Source organism: Cetorhinus maximus, chromosome 10 (assembly GCF_964194155.1).
Source record: "Cetorhinus maximus chromosome 10, sCetMax3.hap1.1, whole genome shotgun sequence".
Lineage (NCBI taxonomy): Eukaryota > Metazoa > Chordata > Chondrichthyes > Lamniformes > Cetorhinidae > Cetorhinus > Cetorhinus maximus.
The window spans coordinates 4,215,764-4,240,279 of NC_135888.1; the positions used below are offsets into that span (position 1 = coordinate 4,215,764).

Genomic DNA, 24,516 nt, shown 5'->3' on the forward strand with positions numbered 1-24,516 from the left:
ATTTAAACACCATGGTTCAACAGATGAATGATGTTTAGCTCAGCTATTGAATTTCTGCAAATTACCGATGCTGGGAACCAATATATCTGGAAGAGTTTCGCAGGGGCAGGAGTTACATGTAAAAGATTTAAAGAATGTTAACATGTAGCTTTAATACGTTTTGTTTCTCTGCTTCAAAGATAGAAATCTTATTTCAGTACTAAGGATTCAATAAATACTGTTCTGGTCATCATCCTAAAGAGGACTAGTGGTTTGGCCTTGACCCTATTGTACTGTTGAGAATGGATTCTTGCATGAAGCATACTGCACTCATCCGTTAAATGTCTTTGATATTTTTGGAGTGTACAAAGTCTTGGAACAAGAAGCGTATTTTCCTCAGCACCCTGCCAAACAGGGTATGTAAAAGATTGATGCTGCTGACCGAGGATTATAGCTGTCTTCATCTCCTATTTGTCCCAGCAGAGCTCAGACATGATTACCAAGCTAAGGTGCTAGATGTTAGTGATTGAAGAGAATATCTACAATCAAGATGTACTTGGGCAATATCACACCTAACCTTTCCTGACATTATTATTGACGATCTTCCTAGCGTTGAAGATCACATGCCATTTGTCAGTCCACTGTCCAATCTGTCTATGTTTGCCTAAGGTGAATCTGTTGCTGTTCACCCTTTGGATGGAGAGTGAACCACTCTGCAGAGGCTGGTGCTATCTGCAAAAAAGATGATCTCCCTTAGTGATACTCATTGTTACTAAAGTAGGCAAAAGGAAAGAGTGGCGATAAGCATGTTTTTCTGAGGACTCTAGTAAAATGTAAGGGAGCCAGATAGGTTAGTTAAAAATACATTAATTAAAATTATTTGAATTTTTCAAATGTTACTAAAGAATTATTACAAAATTCATAAAACAATGTCACCTAACCTAATTTAGTATTTAAACAATGCAATCAATAGGATGTGCATAAATCTGACTGCAGTTTGACTATAGGCAACAGTACAGCATAGACAACATATTATGTATGATTTCCCACTGGCCTTATTATTTCTTGTAATCAACACAAATTATTCTTCAATAAACCTATAGCAACACAGTCACAATTGTTGATCTTCAGCACGCGTTGTCGTCCGTACATTAATGATAGTACACTGGGCAGTGACATCTGTGCCAAAAGACTGTTTAGGCAGAAATAATAGGCACAACTCCGAGGTTCACAGCATATTTTCGAAGTTAAAAAAAAAGTGATTTCAGACTTCATGCTTACAGCACAGACTAATGGTCACCCAGTGCAGTATATATTGACACAATCAAAGGGGACTGGATCAATTCCTGATTCAGCAAAGAGGGATATGTGTTTTGAGATTGAAGGCGATGCAAAGCAGTCAGATTAGGGCCTGCAACAGAAAGTTAATTATAAAGCAAGATCAATAATTGTCCTTTGTTCTTTCTGTGTATACTTCTTAGAAGTTTAGACGCTGAGCTGTGACACTGTACATTGAGGAACTGGTTAACATCTCTTTAGAAAACCTTTGTGGGATTTTTTTGCAGTAAATTTAAACCCTGTGCTTCAAAACTGCATTTAATTGCAAGAAGTTTATTTTTGCTGCTGATAAACATGATTTTAAATTTACCACAGAAATAGCCATTTTCACTGTGTTAGAATGGCTAGGATATATATTTCTGGGTAAGTGAGTTTATACTCGGTTGAGGACGCCACACATAGGGCAGAATTTCTCCCTTGTCGGCCAAGCATGAGCCCGACCTGAACGAGAGAAAAATAGTGCGCGATGACATCGGGCAAGTGTCCCGTGACGTCATCATGCACTCTCGCGATATTTCACTCAGCGGGCGCGTACGAGAGGCAGCAGCGCGCCCGCCGACAATGAAGAGGCCTATTAAGGCCCTTACTCAATTAATTAAATCTGATTTTTCGCTGCCCGTCCAACCGATCGGGCGGGCAAAATGGCCAAGCGGCCTTTAGATTTTTTTTTTACGAGACCTCATCCACGGGCGGGATGAGGCTTCCAACAGGAATTAAAACAGAGTCACATGAGGGGCCGTGTTTTTAACATTTTTAAAGTATTTATTTATGTTTTTAAAAATCTTCAGCTCCCTGAGGCAGCTCTGTGCCTTCAGGGATCTTTCAGTGCACACACCCGCGCTCACTCACCACCCCCCCCTCCCCCCACCCAACAGCACTGAGACTCCCAGTGTGAGATTCACATTGGCTAGCCGTTAATTGGCCAGCCAGCGTGAAATTGTGATCGGGGCCCGATTGCGGGCGGCAGTCAGTTTCACGGCCGCTCCCCAGCCTGTCCGCTGAGGTAAAAATCCCGCCCATAGACTCTTGTCATTTTATTTCCATCATGCATATGGAAAAATATCAATGGAAATAAAAGTATTTATCCTGAAATAACATCCCAACGCAACAGTGGCAACATGAAAAAGTTTCAACCAATTTCCTAATGGTACAAAGGTAAGAAAGATGCAAAGGAAGAAATAAAGAAATCAAGACTCGTCTTTCCCGATCTCAGCACAGCCAATGTATTCTGAAATGTAGTCACTGTAGCAATTTGTAAACATGGAAATTTGTGCACATTAAGGTGCCACAAACAGCACTTTGATAATGACCAGGTAATATGTTTCAGTAGTGTTGTTTGAGGGATAAGTATTGGCCAGTATACAGGGAAGAATGCCCCAGATCCTCTTTGAAATAGTGTCATGGGATCTTTAATGCCCACCTGAGGGGGCAAGATGGGCCTCAATTTAACCTCATTTGAAAGAATCCCTCAGTACTGCACTGGCGTCAACCTAGACGTTTTGCTCAAGTCTTTGGGGCAGAATTCAAACCTACAACTTTTTGACTCAAAGGCAAGAATGTTCCCACTGAGCCACAGCTGACACACTCAAAACTTAAATCTCTTTTGAAAATGAAACTCTAAGTCATGTAAGTGGCAATAGTTTGATTAAGTAGATCGTTTTAATCCACAATGCAGATCATAATCAATTTCTGATATCTTTGACATCTTTATTTGTACATGATCCTATCCACCTAAGGGGATTTCCAGGAAAGGACAATCCATTCAGAATTTCCAAATTAATGATGGAACCAAGTAAGTGTCATTTTTAACAAATGATGTTCCTTTCTTTCTTCTTCCCATCTCTCTCCCATTGCTTATCAACTTATTTATTTTTAAATTAAATTGATGGCTCACAATCACTCCACTTGCCTGCTGTCAACATGATAGCTGGGTAGGCAACATCCTACATGGTGGATACACAGTCCTGGCCTCACGACAGTCTAAACACAATCTTGGCTACGTTGTCATTTTATTAGTTTACCTACTCCCTCGGTGAGGTTTCCTGCTCTGATCCCAGATCCTGCATTTCAATCATCTCAACCAGCTCCACTGCTGTCCTTAACTCCCTATAGGCAGCAAGATGACCTGACATCAGTGAAGCAGCTGCACCTTCATGAAACCTTACAATCTGATGCGCCTTTGACAGAATTAAACAAGGGCAAAATTTATCTAACTAGGATGTAGCTAAATACAAAATGCCAGCAGACAGGACACACAGGCATCCCGCTGAACTTGGTCAGCGCAGGAAACCTTGGAGATATCAGCGAGGGAATCTGCGCAGAAGCCATGCCCCCTTTTACGGCATTAGCTGCATTAGTATTCTGTAAGTATTCACTAACACACTGAAAAGCATTGGAACATTTAAACAGCTTTTCAGTCTGTTAGTGAATGAATGTTGTAGGGTAGGTGAGGTAAGTGGGTAGGGTTGATGAGGTAAATGGGTACAGTGGGTGAGGTAAAGTGGGTAAGGGATAGAGTGGTAGCTGGACAATGAGGTTGGATCAGGTCGAGTTGCTTGTTGTGGGCGGGGGGGAGAGTCAGATGGTGAGGGCTAATCAGGTCAGGTGGAAGCGAGTCGGGGGCGGAAGTCAGGTCATGTGGGGAGGGGAGTCAGGGGGGGTTGTGGGGGATGTCGAGTATTGGGGAATAATCAGTCAGCTCAGGTCGGGGGGTGGTGAGGGGGTGGGTGGGGGGGGTGGCGGTGCGGTGGGAGTCAGGTGGTGGGGGGTAGTCAGTTCAAGGCCAGGGGAGTCAGGAGTGTCAGTTGTATAGTTACCCAGAAGTTAGACTAGGGTTTTTCTGTCTAACATTTCCTGGGCAACTATTCGGGTAAGTCAGTCAGACAGTCCGAAGTCTCCAACTCTAGCTCAGAGTTGGGGACTTTTTCCAGAGGGTCCTGGAGAGCAGGCGAAGTTCAAACCTCTCGGGCAATTCCCAATGAGTCAGTGCGTTTGGACTTCCGAAGGGTCCTGTCGCACATCTTGGGGAGCATGTTCGGTTTCCGACGATCCGGAGACCAGAAGATCTGGGCCATAATTTTCGTTGCAACTGTAATTCCTGGGACCAATTTTGTTTTTCAGCTGACACAATGAAAGCACCAAAGGGTTGAAAGGTTTGTTGCTTAATAAATCTCCACCAAATGTGATGGACATTTCCTTTTGGGAATTGCAAACAGCAGCTATGAAAAGTTCTGAATTGCTAGATATACGTAAAAATAAAGTTGAATTTGTTGAGTAGCATGGGAGAATGTTTTGAGCTACTAAATTGACAGCTAAGTATCTCCAAATAGCTTTACTACGTTTCCACCTTCTAACATGAAGTGTTTGGCCAGAAGTTCATAAAAAAGTACCTTTGATTCTTAAAAGTATAACAAATAGGAATCAAGGGAGTCCAGTCTTAAGTGAAGTAGTTACTCACCAGGTTTGTTGAGAAACCTGATAAATGATTGCTGGACAACTTAAGTGCCTTAGGCCACTTGGTCAGGCAGTCAAATAGTTCAGAGCCTGGTAATACATCAAAGCGTTCAAATTTGCAGAAAATGTACAAAGGATTTCAATTCCACGAAGGGAAGATATGCTCACTAGCAGTTGCACAAAATTTATAGTTTATTTCAAATTAGTTATTTGTAAGGATTGTAATTAAGGACCATTCTGTAGTTACAGATGCACAGCTGTTTTCCAGAATGCTAATTTTCAAATATATGGAGTCAAATAAAATATTTTAACTTTTTTTTTAAAGATGAAACTTTGTGTTCAAGAACAGCAATATAACATCAATATTCAATTCCAACACCCTGTGATCATAAAATAAACTACAATTGCATTCATATTCCATATGTAGCGCAATACCAGATGTCTACAATCACTGATGAATAGCATGACTTAGAAGGCTTTCAAGTGAAATCAGAAATCAGAAGACCAAAGGTTGAGTATTTTCAGGCACTAACTGAATGCTGCAATTTAACTGATATTTAACTAACTCCAGGTATATTTTTGGAAGAGTTAATTTACACAAAAAATGATGTCCTTAGCTTTATGTTAAGTATTGTCAAATCAGTACTAGAATTACATAAAACCATGATGTTACAAGCAAGGTCGTACTTCATCAGTTTAATACCTATGCTGTCTTCTGCATTTATGAACCAGGATTTCAATTGCGTTGTTTGTATTGGATGTGATATTTTATACAAGGACAGACCATACATGGCATACAGTTATTGCTCTGCATTTTGTATACAGCACAATTAAGATTAAATTGGCTACATAAAACATCAAACTGTCCAGAAAACATTAGGAATAAATGAAGTTCTAACTATGATTACTGATATCATTGAAGCTGCAATTGCATATGATAAATGGGATAGGTTCAGATTAGATAGATATAAATTAAATCACTCTACGTATATTTATAGTTAAACATACAGAACTACATTTGTAATTGGGCTGTACAAAATACTGTAAATTCCCCAATGTTTTGGCTTCTGCTCTGAATGATTAATAGCCTTTTCCTGATGGAGTACGGCTTGATATCACATGAGGAAGCATACTGCAACATCAAACTGTGTGTTCTAACTTACCTAAGTAAACTGTTAATTAACTGCATTTTCCTCCCTCACCATTGAAAAATTATACTGTCTTATACAATATCTGTGTCTTTGGACAACAGATTGTTTATGGCTGAGAAACCAAGTCTCAGTCTTTCCCTGTGCTGTTTTTGAGCTGGCTGTCAGGAATTGTAATAAACAGCCCACAGCAACTTGCCCACTGATACTAGCTCGCAGCTTACAGGATGATACCAAAGCCCATACTCAGCATCTACCACTGATAGTAAATTGGAATTGGAGGCACTGTGGGACAAACCTGTGTCCACCAACACATGGCATCACTACGCCTTGTGTGAACCAGTTTAATTTTAAATCCAACCACTTCAGGCTACCAATTAAAATTATGGAACTGCCTAAAAAAAAAGACTATATCATCTGTTTAGACCAATAAAGGTTAGAAGAGAGTCAAGAATGATTTATAATGGGAGGCAGAAGCGAGAGGACACTATTTCACATTAGCAGTCACTTCAATAGAAGGCAATAATTTATCTCACAGACCAAAAGCTGTAGATAATAATTATTTTATTACACTCTTGGGCTAACTATAAGAGGAACCAAAGGAATATGTGGAAGTCAGTGCATTCAAAGTAGCTTATTTTACACTCCCCTTTTGTACAGACCATGTCTCCTCATTGAAACATCGTTCAGTTCTCCAGTATCTGACCTGCCTCATCCTCAGCATCCACAGCCTCAAATGATAGGAACTCATTTTCCTTCTTGCTTAACTCTTTCTCACTTTCTTCCCAATTTATTCCAAATCTAAAGATACGTTTGGAAAGGAGAAAATTTGCCTACTCATGTTCACATAACCTCCTGTTGTATCTATTTTTGCTAAGGCTAATACAGGTTTTTTTTTTAAAAATAACTGGGAACCTTTCCAACCATTTTGTGTAGCCCATACCACTTGGTTTCATGACACTACTCATAACCATCATATTTTTCGTAATATTAGTGTGGGATACTGTACAGTAGGCTCGTGTTTGTGTGTGTGGCTCTGTGTGTGGCTGATTTAATTAAATTACAGACGGATGGACTGCAAGGTTGACATTATCAAAAGAGTTAGGTGTAAAAAGGCATTTGAAATGCTAATGGATGAGCTAAGTAAAGGGCAATTTGCATTTGTAAGACAAGTGAAAGGTTGCTGGATTTTCAAAGAGGTTTTTAAGATTGGCAAGATAAATAGGGCAAGGTTACTACATTGATTTTTCCCAAAAATGCTGACCATAATGATAACATGAAAAATACTTATGTTATGGGAAAAGTAAATGCCAAAGACATGGAGATTTACAAATCAAAGAAGGAGAAATATTTTTAAAGTAGGATGGAAGGCTGTATGGTGTGTGGCCGTGTGAGTTCTGAAAGGTACATCATGTGAAACTGACTTGGGGGAGAAGCCTCCAGCCTCTTTGCAGAAATTTGCTGTTCCAGTAACCAAAGTTGTGCTAAAAGCTTTTGGAATTCCACTGTCGAGTAGGTGCTTGTGGTAACCTTACTGGGTTATCTCTATAAATTTAAAATCAATTTTGGACTCTTGAGTTAAAGGGGGTGTGTAGTTTGGAGTCTGGTTAATTAGGGATTTTGGGAATTGTTATAATGTTAAGTAATTTGATCTTGTGTGTGTGTTTTATTCTTTTCTTTTGTAAATAAGTGTTTAAATTTAATTTTTAAAATCACTAGAGGTGTTAGTGGAATCATTACTTCTGAATTCAGTGCACAAACCCTCTCGTAATAAATACAAATTGCAAAACTGTTGTGATAGCATAGCCAAGTTTCCCGTTGGATTTGGTCAGACTGGCGAATACCACCTGCTGTGCCATAACAGTAGGCAATGCTTTCTAAGATAAAATGACTAAGTCAGCAATATTTCGTAATTCAAAATTAAGGAGATCTATACATACATGCAGCAGATATTGAATTTTCGACAAAGCAAAGCAAAATGCGCATAGTTACATTCAACCATCAGCAACACTCAGAATAAATTATGTACAATTTATAATTTTTTTCTTTATCCCATCCTCTCTAAAAGTAGTTTAACATTAAAATACCATGTAAACTCAATTCTATCAACAGGTTATGTAGATAGCGGAGTAAGCAGAAAGAAAGACTATATATATTAACAGACCGTGATGAATTCAACCAGAAGAGATATGAAAGGAGAGGAACATCATTTATATAACAACTGAACATGTCCTCAGGGTATCCTTAAACACTTAATGTCCAATGAATTACTTTAGAAGTATCATCACTCACGTTACAGGAACATAGAAACAGAGTAGGCCATTTAGCCCCTACAGCCTGTTGCGTCATTGTATAAGGCCATGGCTGATCTCTGTGACCTAATTGCATATATCCACTGTTGAGTGGGTGCGTGTGGTAACCTTATTGGATTAATCTCTATAAATTTAAAATCTATTTTGGACTCTTGACTTAAAGGGGGTATGTAGTTGGGAGCCTGGTTAATTAGGAATTTTGGGAATTGTTATAATGTGAAGTAGCTGTAATCTTGTGTATGTGTTTTATTCTTTTCTTTCGTAAATACGTGTTTAAATTTACCTCTTAATACCTTTGGTTAAGAAAAATCTATCAATCTCTGGTGTAACATAAACAATTGATCTAGCATCAACTGCCATTTGCAGAACAGAGTGCCAAACTCCTACCATCCTTTGCGTGTAGAAGTGTTTCCTAATTTCACTCTTGAAAGGTCCGGTTCTAACTATTATACTATGCACCTGACTCCCCTGCCAGAGGAGAAAAGTTTCTATCTACTCTATCTGTTCCCTTAATATCGTGAAAAAGTCAATCAAATTACCCTTAATCTTCTATATTCCAGGGAATACAACCTTAGTTTGTGCAATCTCTCCTTGTAATTTAACTTTTGGAGGCCAGGTATCATTCTGGTAAATGTGCACTGCATTTCCTCCAAGGCCAACATATTCTTCTTAAGGAGCAGTAGCCAGAACTCACTACTCCAGTGTGATCTAACTAGGGCTTTGTATAGCTGCAGCATAATGTCTACGCCTTTGTATTCTTGTCCTCTAGATAGAAGGCCCAACATTACATCAGTGTTTTCTGATTATTTTCTGTACTTGTTTTGTCATTTTAACCCCCACGTCTCTTTGGGCTGCCACTGTTTCTAGTTTTTCACCATTTAGAAAGTACTCTGATCTACCCTAAGTTCAGAGCGGATGGCCTCACTTTTGCCCACATTGAAATCCATTTGCCACAGTTTTGCCTATTCAATAAATCTATTAATATCTTTGTAATGTTATGCTTCCGTCTACACTACATCCAATGCAGCATATCTTTGTATCTTTGGCAAACTCAGATATGTAGCTTTCTGTCCCATCAGCTAAATGGTCAATAAATATGGTGAATATCCAAGACTCCAGCACAGATCTTTGCAGGACACCAATTGTCATATCCTGCCAATGTTCCTTGCCATTGTACCAACTTTCGGTCTTCTGTCGCTCAACCAATTTCCTAACCAGGTCAATCACATGCCTTCAATTGCATGAGTTTCAACTTTATCCAACAGTCACTTCCAAGAGACTTTATCAATTATCTTCTGGAAGTCCACATAAATTGCATCCACAAACATTCTCCTGTCCACTACCTTAGTCACCTCCACAAAAATTTCAATCGGTCCTGTCAGGCATGACCTATCCTTTACAAACCCATGCCTGCTCTCTCTGATTAGCTGAAAAATTTCAACGTGTCTAAGTAAGCCTACCTTTAATTGTAGTGTTACGATCCCTGTGGAGACTGATTTTTTTTATATAAAAGGGAAGGGATCTCCACAATGTTACCAGAAAGAAAACCAGTGGACAACATTTCAACTTTTTAAAACTTTGACCGTAACAAACCAGTGCCCGGGGCCAGCATGTGTGCGAGAAGTGTCTCCAGCTGCAGCTCCTGGAAGCCCAGGTTTTGGAGCTGGAGCGGCAGCTGGAGACACTGTGGAGCATCCGCGAGGTGGAGAGTATCGTGGATAGCAAGTATAGAGAAGTGGTTACACTGCAGGCTAAGAGTCCACAGGCAGGAAGGGAATGGGTGACCCCCAGGCAGAGCAAGAGGACTAGGCAGGCAGTGCAGGAATCTCCTGTGGCTATTCCCCTGCAAAACAGATATACCGCTTTAGACACTGTTGAGGGGAAAGCAGCAACAGCCAAATTCGTTGCACCAGGGTTGGCTCTGCTGCACAGGGGAGGAGTAAAAAGTGTGGGAATGCAATCGTTATAGGGGATTCAATTGTAAGAGGAATAGAGAGGCATTTCTGTGGCTGCAAACGAAACTCCAGGATGGTATGTTGCCTCCCTAGTGCTAGGGTCAAGGATGTCTCAGAGCGGCTACAGGACATTCTGAAGGGGGAGGGTGAACAGCCAGTGGTCGTGGTATACATTGGTACAAACAACATAGGTAAAATAAAAAGGGATGAGGTCCTAAAAGCAGAATATAGGGAGTTAGGAAATAAATTGAAAAGTAGGCCATCAAAGGTAGTGAAGGATTACTACAAATGCCATGTGCTAGTCAGGGTGGAAATAGCAGGATATATCGGATGAATACGTGGCTGAAGAGATGGTGTGAGGGGGAGGGTTTCAGATTCCTGGGACATTGGGACCGGTTCTAGGGGAGGTGGGACCAGTACAAACCGGACGGGTTACACCTGGGCAGGACTGGGACTGATGTCCTAGGGGGAGCATTTGCTAGAGTGGTTGGGGAGGGTTTAAATTAAAATGACAGGGGGATGGGAACCTATGCAAGGAGTCAGAGGAGGTGGAATCAAAGACCAGAACAAAAGCCAGAATGGGGAATAAGAAAAGTGATAGGCAGAGAAATCAAAGGCAAGAATCAAACAGGACCTCAGTGAAAAATAGTGGGAACGGGACAAATAATGTTAAAAAGACAAGCCTTAAGGCTTTGTGCCTTAATGCGAGGAGCATGAATTAACCGCGCAAATAAACGTGAACAGGTATGATATAGTCAGGATTACGGAGACATGGCTGCAGGGTGACCAGGGATGGGAACTGAACATCCAGGGGTATTCAGTATTTAGGAAGGACAGACAAAAAGGAAAAGGCGGTGGAGTTGCATTGCTGCTTAAAGAGGAAATTAACGCAATAGTGAGGAAAAATATTAGCGCTGACGATGTGGAATCTGTATGGGTAGAGCTGAGAAACACTAAGGGGCAAAAAACATTAGTGGGGGTTGTATATAGACCCCCAAACTGTAGTGGTGATGTTGGGAATGGCATTAAACAGGAAATTAGAGATGCATGCAATAAAGGAACTTCTGTAATTATGGGTGACTTTAATCTGCATATAGATTGGGCAATTCAAATTAGTAATGCCGTAGAGAAGGAATTCTTGAAGTGTATACGGGATGTTTTTCTGGACCAATACGTTGAGGAGCCAACTAGAGAACAGGCCATCTTAGACTGGGTATTGTGTAATGAGAAAGGAATAATTGCACAACTAGATTGCCGAAGCCCCTTGGGGATGGGCGACCATTATATGATAGAATTCTTCATCAAGATGGAGAGTGACGTAGTTGATTCTGAGACTTGGGTCCTGAATGTTAATAAAGGAAACTACGGTGGTATGAGGCGCGAGTTGGCTATGATGGATTGGGAAACGTTACTTAAAGGGGTGACGGTGGATAGGCAATGGCAAACATTCAAAGAGCGCATGGGTGAACTGCAACAATTGTTTATTCCTGTCTGGTGCAAAAGTAAAACAGGAAAGGTGGCCAAACCATGACTTACAAGGGAAATTAGAGATAGTATTAGATCCAAGATGAGGCATACAAATTGGCTAAAAAAAAACAACAGACCCGAGGATTGGGAGCAGTTTAGAATTCAGCATTGGAGGGCCAAGGGATTGATTAAGAAGGGGAAAATACAGTACGAGAATAAGCTTGCGGGGAACATAAAAACTGACTGTAAAAGTTTCTATAGGTATGTGAAGAGAAAAAGATTGGTGAAGATAAATGTAGGTCCCTTACAGTCAGAAACAGGGGAATTTATAATGGGGAACAAAGAAATGGCTGACCAACTAAATACATACGTTGGTTCTGTCTTCACAAAGGAGGACACAAATAACATACCAGAAATGTTGGGGAACACAGGGTTTAGTGAGGGGGAGGGACCGAAAGAAATCAGTATTAGTAGGGAAATGGTGTTGGGGAAATTGATGGAATTGAAGGCCAATAAATCCCCGGGGCCTGATAATCTACATCCCAGAGTACTTAAGGAAGTGGCCCTAGAAATAGTGGATGCATTGGTGGTCATCTTCCGAGATTCTATAGACTCTGGAACAGTTCCAACAGATTGGAGGGTAGCTAATGTAACCCCGCTATTTAAAAAGGGAGGTAGAGAAAAAACAGGGAGTTATAGACCAGTCAGCCTGACATCGGTAGTGGGGAAAATTCTAGAGTCCATTATAGAAGATTTAATAGCTGAGGACGTGGAAAACAGTGGCAGAATCAGACGGAGTCAGCATGGATTTATGAAAGGGAAATCATGCTTGACAAATCTACTGGAATTTTTTGAGGATGTAACTAGTAGAGTTGATGAGGGGGAGCCAGTGGATGTGGTTTAGACTTTCAGAAGGCTTTCGACGAAGTCCCACATAAGATTAAAATTAAAGCTCATGGAATTGGGGGTAGTGTATTGAGATGGATAGAAAACTGGTTGGCAGACAGGAAACAAAGAGTAGGAATAAATGGGTCTTTTTCTGAATGGCAGGCAGGGATCGGTGCTGGGACCTCAGCTATTCACAATATATATTAATTATTTAGATGAGGGAACTAAATGTAATATCTCCAAATTTGCAGATGAGACAAAGCTGGGTGGGAGGGTGAGCTGTGTGGAGGATGCAGAGATGCTTCAATGTGATTTGAACAAGCTGAGTGAGTGGGCAAATGCATGGCAGATGCTGTATAATGTAGATAAATGTGAGGTTATCCACTTTAGTAGCAAAAACTGGAGGGCAGATTATTATCTGAATGGCTATAAATTGAGAGAGGGGAATGTGCAATGAGACCTGGGTGTCCTTGTACACCAGTCGCTGAAGGTAAGCATGCAGGTGCAGCAGGTGGTAAAGAAGGCAAATGGTATGTTGGCCTTCATAGCCAGAGGATTCGAGTACAGGAGCAGGGATGTCTTGCTGTAATTGTACAGGGCCTTGGTGAGACCACACCTGGAATAATGTGTGCAGTTTTGGTCTCCTTATCTGAGGAAGGATGTTCTTGCTATAGAGGGAGTGCAGCGAAGGTTTACCAGACTGATTCCTGGGATGGCGGGACTGACATATGAGGAGAGATTGAGTCTGTTAGGATTATATTCGCTGGAGTTCAGAAGAATGACGGGGGGGGGGGGTTTCATAGAAACCTATAAAATTCTAACAGGACTAGACAGGGTAGATGCAGGAAGGATGTTCCCAATGGTGGGGGAGTCCAGAACCAGGGGTCACAGTCTGAGGATACAGGGTAGACCATTTAGGACTGAGATGAGGAGAAATTTCTTCACCCAGAGAGTGGTGAGCCTGTGGAATTTGCTACCACAGAAAGTAGTTGAGGCCAAACCAGTGTATGTTTTCAAGAAGGAGTTAGATATAGCTTTTGGGGCAAAAGGGATCATAGGATATGGATAGGACATGGGAGCAGGCTATTGAGCTGGATGATCAGCCATGATCATGATGAATGGCAGAGCAGGCTCAAAGGGCCGAATGGCCTACTCCTGCTCCTAGTTTCTATGTAAACCCACCAAAATCACATAATTCAAACATTAATTAACAGGTGAAAGATATTTCAAATGAAAAAGTAAATTTCACTTTAAATAGTCCATACAACATAGATATGTCTTACATTGGCACAAGCGCTCACATTATTTCTCAAACAAATGTGAGACTAAGTGCAATGTCTCTTATCTTTCCAACTCAGCCTCCGCTCTATATGGTCTATCACTTTCCATTCAACTGTTTTGGCTTTCGAGTCACATTCACTAGCAGACATATTCCATTTAAAGTCCCCAGACACAGTTATCACCGACAAGGTGCATGTCTACAAACCCTCTGTCATTCGGGTCACAACAGTCCTGATTGTGTACAGAATCCCTACAAACTCTCTTCACCGATCCCCATAAAGAATCTGATGTGCTCTGGCAACACTGAAACAGCAGCAATGGGTCTTGTCCAATCCACAAGAAAACAAGAAGAAATACACATTAAATAGTAGGAATAGATCCTATGGCCCCTTGAGCCTGTTCCGCCATTTAATACTATCATGGCTGATCTTTGGCTTCAACTCTATTTTCCCACCTGCTCCCCATATACCTTAGTTCCCTGTGTCAGGAAGATATAATGTTATTGGAATTTATTGTAAACTAGGTAGGGGTGTGTGTGTGTGAGAGAGTGTGTGTGAGTGAGAATGAGAGTGTGTGTGTGTGTGCTTGTGTGTGTGTTGTGGTTGTGTGTGTTGTGGTTGTGTGTGTGTGTGTGTGTGTGTGAGAGAGACAGTGTGTGTGTGAGTGAGAGAGAGAGAGTGTGAGAGAGAGAGAGAGAGAGAGACAGAGAGAGTGTATATGTGTGTGTGTATGTGTGTGTGTGTGAGAGTGTGTGCGTGAGCGAGTGTGTGAGTGAGAGATTAAAAGCAGCTGGTCTGAAGGATTTGATGCATTAGAAGATAAGCTAGGTTTGAAATGTTAAGTAGATAAACATAGGGGAAGTTTAGAATGTAAGGTGCAAAATGACATTTGCATTTTAAAATAAATTAGGCTAGCTTGAATTCAAAGAGGAGGAGTGAAATATTATACCCATTAAGAAACAGCGTGTTTATTTTTCCTAAAGATTACTAGTAAACTTGGTACTATGACAATTTTTTATGATCAGGGAGGTAAAGTCCAAAGACACAGTGAAACAATGGGAATTTGCATTCAAAGGGGAAGTATGTATAAAGGAGAGAAGGCTGTGTGTAAAGGCAGGCATTTTAAGATCTAACAAGTGTGAAAAGCATTCAGCATCTATGCCTCAAGCTGTCTACAACAAAGTGACGTTAAGAAAACTCACTTTGAATTGGATTGTTCAGGGTATCATGTTTCTCTGCCTGGGTCTTTTAGAATATATGTTTCTTACTGTTGCCTTAATGGAGGTGTAACTGGGAGTCAGATTAATTAGGGGATTTAGAAGTTATTATGGTAGTAATTTGTAGACATATGTATGTGCTTAAAATCATTTCTCTTATTAATAACGTTTAATCTAGTTTTGTAAAAAACCTTTCAGGCTCGGTGGCCTTATTACTACTGAATTCAAAGCCCGCATCTCGAAACATACAATTTGCAAAAATACTTGTCTCAAGTTTCCCTCTGGGATTTGAACAGCTCCGCATTTAACATCGGCTGTGGCATAAAATAGTTGGGGGTTCTTTGCGGGATAGATTTGAAATTCCTTGATTGGGTTGGAGTTGGTGAATCTTAAGGTTACAGGTATGAGAAGCACTTTGAATTCAGGAGTTGGTGTGGGGCTTTTCTGAAGTGATGAGACTGCAACATGGCTTTGGCAGCTGCTCAGACTTGTCTGGGGGTCGAAGTTATAACTTTGGCTGGTTTACAAAAGGTAACTAAAGTAAAGTTAATGGAATTGTCGGATAAATTACAATTGGGGTTACCTGCAGGGGCGAAGAAAGCAGACAAAAATGAAGGTATAGCACAGCATTTAAAGTTGGAAGTGATACCTGACGCAAGTGAGTCACAGCTGGAGGTAGTGAGACTTCAGTTAGAAATCAAGAGGCTTGAATTTGAACAAGCAAAGAAACTGAGAAAACCTGAATTGGAGACAAACAAAAAAGAAACGAATTGGAAATGAAAAAACTGGAACGAGAGGCAGCAGAAAAAGGGAAAAGGAGAGATTATTTCAAAAACAAATGGAAATGTGCAAACTTGATCTCCAGAGGGAAAAGTTAGCAATGGAAGAGAGAATGAAGGAAAGAGACAGAGAGTACAGATTTAAAAAGCTGGATTCTAAAAAGGAGATGTCAGATTCTGAGGAAAATTCTGATGGTGAAAAAACCTTTAACTAAAACCCAGTGGGGAGATGTTTAAATTTGTACAAGCTCTTCCAAAGTTTGAGGAAAGAGATGTGGAAGCATTTTATATTTCATTGGAGAAGATAACTAAACAGATGAAATGGCCACAGGAAAACTGGACATCGTTGTTACAATCCAGGTTGGTGGGTCGTGCACATGAGGTTTATGCTTCACTGTCAGAAGAAATGTCAATGAACTATGGTGTGGTAAAAAAGGCTATTTTGAGTGTATACGAATTGGTTCCTGAAACAGGAACTGTTTCCTGGCAGAAATTTAGGAATATGAGAAAACAGCCTGGGCAAACTTATATTGAGTTTGAAAGAGTAAAACAAAATAATTTTGACCGCTGCATACGGGCATTAAAGATAGAAACAACATATGCAGCTCTTAGAGAGGTAATTCTTTTGGAAAAATTTAAAGATTCAATGCCTTCGGTAGTGAGAATTTATGTGGAGGAACAGAGGGTTCAAACCGGTAAGACAAGCAGCAGAGATAGCTGATGATTATGAGTTAGTTTATAAAGCTAAACCTTTTTTTTGTCAACCTATTAAATCAAAAAAGGATAGACAATGGGAAGGTGAAAGGAAGATGGGCAGTCAGGGAAGAGAAGGAGTAGGTAGAAATTCCCAGGAAGTTTTTGCTATGAATAAAAAGGAAGGTGCTGAGGGAAGAAGAAAATTGAGGTGTTTTCATTGTAATAAAGTTGGACATATGAAATCTGTATGCTGGAAACTGCAGGGAGAATCTGCTGGAATTATAGGGGTGCAGAAAAGTACTGTGGGTTCTGAGGTTCAGGCACAGGAAAAACCAGTGGTTTGTGTACAGGTAAAACAGGCAGAATCAGTGATAGGTAAAGATGTGGGAATGTGTTCACAATTTACCCAAGGGATTTGGAGGAGCAGGTTGCAGAAATGTTTAAACATGTTGTGTGTGAAGGGAAAGTCTTTCCATGTGTACAGGGTGGAGTAGGTAAAGATGTTAAAATTTTAAGAGACACAGGGGCTGGTCAATCTTAACGTTGTAGGGTAGGGACATTGTTGTTCAGAGGGAGTATTGCAGGAACAGGTGATAATAAGTGGGGTTCATGGAGATGCTAAACTTATTCCATTGTGGAAGGTAAATTTAAAGAGTAAGTGGAAAACAGGTGAGGAGATTGTTGAAATAATGGGAAAAATTGCCCATTGCAGGGATTCAATTTATTTTGGGTAATGATATAGCTGGATCACAGGTGTGGGTGAAGCCTATGGTAGTTGAGCAGCCTGTTGGCGTATTTTCAACAGATGTGTTGCAGAGAGAGCATCTTGGATTGTTTCCAGATTGTGCGATAATGAGATCACAGGCTCAAAGATTGAAACAAGAAGAACAGGAAGTTCAGAGGCAGGGAGAAGGTGTGGAAATCAAATTAGCTGACACTGTGTTTGATAAGGTTGTTCAGGAAGAAAGACTGGAAGACAATTCAGCTGAAGTGTTTAACTCAAGGAGGCTAGAGGAGTTGCAGAAAAAGGATCTGCAAATGAAACATTTATATCAGTTGGCTTGCTCAGAAACAGAGGCAAAATATATTCCCATATGTTATTACCTTAAGGGGAATGTTTTAATGAGAAAATGGAGACCATATCATGTTTCAGCAAATGAAAGCTGGAGGGAGGTGCATCAGATTGTAATGCCATTTGGATATAGAAATGAGATTCTGAGGAAACCTCATGAAATTCCAATGGGAGGGCATTTAGGAATCAGAAAGACACAGGCGAGGATATAAAAACATTTCTTTTTGGCTTGGATTGCATAGGGATGTAGTCAAATTCTGTAGAACATGTCATACATCAGGTGATAGGGAAACTTGATTAAGGCGGCACCTTTAATTCCAATTCCAGCAATTGAAGAACCTTTTACTAGGGTCATGATTGATTGTGTAGGATCCCTCCCTAAGACTAAAAGTGGAAATCAGTCCTTACTGACAATAATGGATGTGTCTACCAGGTTTCCTGAAGCAATACCGTTGAGAAGTGTTACAACAAACAAAACTGTGGAAGAGTTAACTAATTTTTTTTTTACAAGATATGGTTTACCAAAAGAAATACAATCAGATCAGGGTTCAAATTTCATGTCACAGCTGTTTAATGAACAGTTTGGGAATAAAACAGTTGATGTCAACAGCTACAGTCATCCTGAATCTGGAAAGATGGCATCGAATTCTAAAAACTATGAAGAAGGCGTATGGTCAGGATTATCCATAGGATTGGGATAGAGGAATTCCATTCTTGCTGTCTGCTATTAGGGATGCTCTTAATGCATTGACTGGGTTTTGAGCTAGTTTATGGGTATGAGTCCTTTTGAACGAGTTTAGGGGCATGAGGTAAGGGGACCACTGAAATTGATTCATGAGAAATCGGTGGGTCAAAATTCAGAAACTACTCTCCTGGGTTATGTATCAAACTTCAGGGAGAGATTGGGCAGAGCACATCAGTTAGCTAGGGAATGTTTAAAGATGTCACAGCAAGTGATGCAAATGAAAGCAGACAGGAAAGCTACAGCTCGTAGTTTCGTTGCTGGGGAGAAAGTATTAGTTCTGTTACCAGTACTGGGTGACTCATTTAAGGAAAGGTTTAGTGAGCCTTACAGGATTAAAAAGAAGCTGAATAAAGTGAATTATTTAATAAATACTCCAGATAGAAGAAAGAAGAAGAAGGTGTGTCATGTAAGTATGCTTTAAAAGTACTTTGACAGGGAAGAGGACCAAAACACTTCTCAGACCAAAAATCTGTCTATTCCAACTTTAAATGTATTAAACACTGGAGCCCCCACAACCCTCTGGGATAGAGAATCCCGAAGATTCAAATCTATTGCCTTACGTGTCTTTAGCTCTCTGCTCTTTTGAACTGTATAACACACAGTAACACCGTCTATGCTCTATTCTTAGAATCAAAAAGATTGTAAAGTACACTGGCATGAGTAGGAAGGACCCCAATATCCAGTTCAGATCACAGACAGTACTACAGCTTCAATGGGAATACTATAAGTACAAACTGGTAATGGCAAGACATCTAGAACCTGAGTGAACAGGGAAATGAACTTGATATCTCCTTAACTAATCAGACTGAAGAACTGAGAAGGAAGTATACATTAGAGAGTGAATTCAATTTCAAATTAGATACAGAAAAAATAAAGAGAGGTAGAAAAAGATTAGTTTAAGAGTGAGAAAAATAAAAACATTAACTTCTTAAAAATTTTACAATTCCAGCAATTACCTGAAGAATGCGGCTCCACATTTGGTACAGTTAATTTTCAGTGCCAGAGAGGTTAATTGTCAGTCATTAACACTTATTGCATTGTTAAAAGGCTATAGACAAAGGCTAAAGGACAAAGTATAACAGTAAAAAGGTAATGATAAATTTATACAAAACATTGATTAAGTCACAGATAGGGAACTGGTATACAGTTTCAGGGTGCCTCATTATTGAAAAGATATTAAAAGTTATCAAAGCCATAGAGCATATATAGCATGATAATGCCTGCCATGAGAAACTATACTTATATGAGAAGAGACAGATATTGAGACTATTTCCAGTAGTGCAGAAAAGACTCAGAGGCTGTTTTAAAGTTATGAAGCGTTTTGATAGCTTGAACAGGGAAATGAAATTTCCTCTGGTAAGGGAGTCAGTGACAGGGGGTCATTGGCGAGAACTGTCACTAAGTGAGCACCAAGAGGTTAACAGAAATTTCCTTCTGTACAATGTTATCAGAGCACAGAACAACATGTCCTCAATTCCACAGAACTAATTTAATATTTATAAGGAAGCTACTCAATGATGGAATGTCTACAAACTATAACTTGATAGAAATCCACTGAAAACTTTGCTTATAGGATAACCGAAACTAAAGCGAAAAGGAAAAAAAATTGTAGTAAGCTGGAGAAATTCCCTAATCAATGAAGTGCCTGGTGAGGAACACCATTTTATGAAGCTTGCCACTAGTCTACTCAGACTTAGCAGCTACTGAAATTGCAAGCAGTTGTCAGTGGAAGGAGAGATTGGTAATAGAAAACACAATATCATTAACTCCCAATTTCTGAAACATGGGGTAGGGAGGAATTAACAAAAGGTTTAGATGCTTGAGGGTACATTTTAATGGGCTAAGATCATCATTGTTTTTTGTAAAGGCGATATAATCTTCCACTAGATTTAGCAAAAATACCATAAATTTTATTAATAGGGTCGGATATGGAATAGAATGTTCATAAAAGGGATAATGTGTACCATTTACAGTGCATTTGAAGATCAGCGGAATGTACATATTTCAGCACAGTTTTAAAAGTATTTTCATTAAAAAAATAATTTAATGCGACTTCTATGAGCACTAAATCAAAGGTGAGATTACTTTTCAAATGTTGTATCATCCATCCTTGAATATTGCACTAATGTTAGGATATAGTCAAGACAATCATCAGAGGATGTTGTTTTGTCTGTAGAAGGAATCCCAACCATTACCTTGGCTTTACTGCATCATTGGACCACAATACACAACCTAAGTAGTTCTACTTATGGAGGGCAAACGAGCAACAACATAATTTATTTTCTCCTTTTTTGTAACTATTTCTCCTGATGGTAACAACAACGGATATTGTGCAGTGCCCTGGAGAGTGGCAGCCTTTTGATTCTTCATGTCATTCTATTCATTAAAGGGTGAGTCTGAACAATCAATATGAGTAGAATATTCAGATATGGGAATCATCAACAGTCTAGGCTAATCTTGTTTGATTTGATATTCATGTGTCTGTTGGAAACACCAAGGTATGACTCTTCAACTTTTCCCTGACCCACAATTACTGCTGTGCTGTCAATTGCCTGATTGCCATTAGATTGTGAATGAGTGAAACCTTTCTCCAACTGAACAATGACAAGATCAAAGCTGTTATTTTTTGCCCCCATCCACCAAAAGCTCTGCTCTCTTGCCACCAATTCCATCTCCGTCTCTGGTCATTCACTCAGCCTGACTTGAGTCATGCAAAATCTTAGCATGCTGTTCCATCATACATCCTGCTTCACTAAGACTGCTCATTTCCTCCACTGTAATATTGGGCCGTAACCTCCGACTAGCGTCAGAAAGCGCTGGCCTGCAGGGATTAGAAGAAAGAAATACCTACTTACCTGGTCTTGAAAATTACGTTGCCACTTCTGTTTGCCAGCGCTGTTTGGGCCTGCATTGAAAGACTCCTCGCAGGCCCCAGTGAAGTCTAGGTCCACTGTATTCAAGGAGGCTATGCTTCCTTTTTTATAGCACTTGGTGTCATAAAGCAGGTAAGTTTAAAGGATCACAGAGTAATTGACAGGCCAGGGGGAAGGTGAGTGTCTAAGGTAAGTGCAAGGGTTTGTGGGGTGGGGTGTCGGAGGTCAGGGGGTGGGGGGTTGGAGGGTGTCGGAGGTCGGGGCATGGGGGTTGGAATGTATCAGAGGTTGAGCAGTGATGGGTGTTTTTTGGAGGGGGGGGGGAGGTTGGGGGCTGTCAGAGGTTATGAGGGTTTGGGTATGTCGGGGGGGTTGGGGAGGTGTCAGAGTTTGGGGGGGTCGGAGGTCAGTGGGGCTGTTTGAGGTAGGGGCTGGGGTGGGGGGGTGTCAGAGGTCAGGGATGTGGGGTCGGTCTGGGTCTTTACAATAGTTACACAGAAGTTGGAAGAGGTTTCAATTCTTCTAACATTTTCTGAGTAACTATTGGTATAACCCCAGCGGAACTATCTGAAGGTCGCGATTTAAACCGCATTTTCGGATGCTTCCCAGCACAGCGCAATTATCCAGTGGAAGTGTGCACTTCTGGGCAATTGCCTTGAAAACCCTTACCTGGGAACTTCCTAGAAGGATTCCCCAGTGCATCTTTGGGGTATCCCCCAAAACCGATGCTGGGGAGCTCAGAAGTTGCGGGTCATTATTTACCTTTACCTCTACACCCTAAACCTTTATCCACACTTGCATCACCTTTAGACTTGATTTATTATCTTCCTTGCTAGCGTCCTACCTCAGTAAACTCCAATATATTTAAAACTCAGCTGTCTAAATCCTATTCCACATGCCAATTACAACCATCCTTTTTGATCTGTACTTGCTGCCTGTTCTTCAACACATTGAATATAGATTTCATGTCTTCAAATTCCTCCACAGCCTTGCCCCAACCTGTCTTTACAAAATCCTCCAGATTTTCTCTCTTCCTGGATCCTTCAACTCTTTCTGGCCTTTTATGTACTCTTTCCCTTCTCCTCATAACTGCTAGCATATTTCTCAGCCAATTCTCTGGGTTCTCTCCTCTCCTATCTCCTTTTAAAGGCCTTCTTTAAAATCATCTTTTGGACCAAGCTTTTGGTCACCTCTGCTAAGATTCTACCATGGTTTAGCATCTGTCCAGTTTTATTTCTCCATTCTGTGAAGTCTTGTGGTGCTTTTCCCATATTAAAACCATCATATAATATATCTATGATCAGCTTTTCAGGCACAGACCTAGGTCATATAGCATTAGAGACAGGATCCTTTGGATAATTTCCCCTCTTTTCCTGAGGTCAGTTATAATTCTGCTCCACCTGCCTGAGCCTCAACCTATGCAGCGTAGACCAGGGATTGGTGCTGCAAATACAACAATGGGCAGAACAGTTCACTTTAGAGCATTTATAATGTTAAAAATCCTTTTTGTGATAGGGTAATGTTCTGGGGACCCATGACAGATGGTGGAATTTGAATTCAATAAAAAATCTGGAATTAAAAGTCTTGATGATGACCATGAAACCATTGCCGATTGTTGTAAAAACCCATCTGGTTCACTAATGTCCTTAGGGAAGGAAACCTGCATCCTTACCTGGTCTAGCCTACATGTGACTCCAGACCACAGCAATGTGGGTGACTTTTTAAAAAATGCCCTCTGAACAAGCGCAATTAGGGATGGGCAATAAGTGCTGGCCTAATAAGCGATGCCCGCATCCCATGAATGAATAAAAATAAATAAATAAGATGGTTATTTTTATCTTCATTAATTAAGTGGGGGGGGGGTGGATTTAGTGGTGTAGTGATAATGTCACTGGATTAGCAACCAGAGGCCCAGGCTAACTCTAATGGGGGCAGGGATTCAAATCCCACCACACCATCTGGTGGAATTTGAATTCAATTAATAAATCTGGAATTATAAAGTTATTCTTAGTGATGGTGCGGAGAAGCTATCATCGATTGTCATAAAAACCCATCTGGTTCACTAATGTCCTTTAGGGAAGGAATTCTGGCAGTCTGTCTACATGTGATTCCAGATCCACAGCAATAGGGCTGACTCTTAACTGCCCTCTGAAATGGCCTAGCAAGCCGCTCAGTTCAAGGGCAATTAGGGATGGGCAACAAATGCTGGCCTTGCTAGTGACTCCCACAACCCATGAAAGAATAAAAAACATTTCACTCCTATCTCTTCCTTTGAATCTGGTCACTGCTTGTTAGGGGATGCTTCTGGTACCCCTCATACATGGGCTAAAATACTCACTACTTACCAGCAATTTTACTGCATGGGAGCGTTAGAGGTGGTGGCAAAATCACAGCCAAGCCTGATCCTGTTTAACATATACACTTTCAGCTAGGACACTGTATAACAATTAGGAACCCATGGCAATTTTTTTCCCTCCATAACCCACTGGCATTGAGACCAACTCTAACACCACGACTGAGATGAACTGACTAAGCATAGACTAGGAATCAGAGAATAAATAGCTGAGCCATACTTTCCACTCCTGTTATTTATTGCCTTAATAAGCTGAACCATCAAGGGGGTTATAAGGCAGTTATCATCCCAAAATAGTTTCTTCTTTGCAAAACAAGATGTGTACTAATCATGACAGTTTAATGGCATCCTTTCAGTATTTAGTTTCTGTACACAGAATCAATATGACAATGCGTTCTGAATGCAAATCTGACCATTGCTCTGCAGGCAAGATACTATAAATCAATCTATTTTCACACAATGTTAATTTTTATGACATTCATTCCTATAGCTGATAGGGAAAATTTCTTATGATAAGTACATTAGAAATGACATGAATTTTCCCAACCTTCCTGTAACAGAATACAGCAGTGGTAGTGGAGGACAGTAGCGGACAAATTAAAGAGGATACGTGAGTGGGCAAGACAATGAAATTGCAAACTTAAAAATAATTAAGAAATTACTAAACATTTACATATGCTGAAGTTACTTGTTTTGCTACTGCAACTTATTTAATTTTATGTACATCATTACAGTTTTCTATTGTACAACAAAAGTAATATATAACTGATTTCCTATGTAAAATTAAGAAAATATTGCTTATACACTAAATTATTCTTACTGAAAGCAAATGTTACACAAGATCTTTTATGTTAATACGAGAACTAGAAAGATGTATTTGTGTGCAATGCAAAATGTAATACTGGGAAGATTGGCCATTGCATTATTAATACACTGTTGAGGTGCAGCTGGTTCATTATTA

At 40.3% G+C, this 24,516-nt stretch overlaps 1 protein-coding gene across 12 annotated transcripts in view; it reads right to left on the bottom strand.

Moving 5' to 3' along the window:
- LOC144685412 (DENN domain-containing protein 1A-like) overlaps positions 1 to 24,516 on the bottom strand; it is a 604,549-nt gene that overhangs the window by 145,290 nt on the left and 434,743 nt on the right. The gene's annotated exons all lie outside the window — the stretch shown is intronic.